This window comes from Chiloscyllium plagiosum, unplaced genomic scaffold (assembly GCF_004010195.1).
Source record: "Chiloscyllium plagiosum isolate BGI_BamShark_2017 unplaced genomic scaffold, ASM401019v2 scaf_7372, whole genome shotgun sequence".
Taxonomy (NCBI): Eukaryota; Metazoa; Chordata; class Chondrichthyes; order Orectolobiformes; family Hemiscylliidae; genus Chiloscyllium; species Chiloscyllium plagiosum.
In genome coordinates, this window is record NW_025213863.1 from 11,978 (window position 1) to 13,101 (window position 1,124).

Sequence of the window (1,124 nt, forward strand, 5' to 3'; positions counted from 1 at the left end):
CCCTCAACTCACCCTCAACACACCTTCAACATCCCCTCAACTCACCCTCAACGTGCCCACAACTCACCCTCAACGTCTCCTCAACACACCCTCAACACCTCCTCAACTAACCCTCAACAACAAACCCTCAACTCCCTTCCACCCTCAAACCCGAACCCTCAAAACCCCTCCAACTCTCAGGGTCAGACCCTCAACCCCTCTCCACCTTACACCCCTCCCCCACCCAAATATTGTGCGACCTCTTCCCCCTGTCCCTTCCCAAAGTGTACAGAATTAAATATTGCACAGAATCTTTCAATGACGCAGAGAGTCTCTGAGTGTCACTGGGGTTGGGGGATTGGGGGCGTTCTGCATCAGGATCTCAGCAAGAATGCCAAAACTCATTGACACAGCACAGGACACAGAGAGAGAGAGAGATTGAAGGGCTCCCATTTTGATCTCATTCCCTGTCCCAGGACGATATTGAGAATTCGCCAAATCTCCCAGATCTCTGAACGGGGAGGTGAGTGAGGGAGGGGAGAGTTGGGTGGGGCTGGTGGGGTAGGAAGGCTCTTCCTGGGGTGGGGGGGGAGTAGAGAGGATGTTCTGGGCTGGTTGACCCACTGCCTCGGGTGCGATCAGTGGGTGACCATGAAATGGATAACATTTCAGCAACACGTGGACGTGCCTGGGCTGAACAATTCCCTTCTATACCTCCCTCCAATCTCTCTCCCATTTATCACCCCGTCCCTAATTACCCCTCCTTGAGAAGGTGGGGGGTGAGCTGCCATCTTAGCCACGTGGGGTAGACCCACGATACCCCTCAGGGAGGGGGCAATCCCAGGGTTCTGACCCCAGGAAGGAACGGCCGATAGATTCCGGGATGGGGAGGGGGGATGGGGGTGGTGTTCCACGTGTATCTGCTGCCCCCCCCAACCCCTTCTAGATGGTAGAGGGGTGTGGGGGGGTTTGGGAAGGTGCTGTCTGAGGAGCCCCCTCGGTGAGGTTCTGCAGTGGGTCTTGTAGACGGTACACACTGCTGCGACTGAGCGTCGGCGGGTGGAGGGAGGGAGCGGTGGGGTTTGTGGGGGTGGAGCCAATCGAGCTGGGGGAGGGGAGAGGGGTGCTTTGTCCCTGGGCGGGGT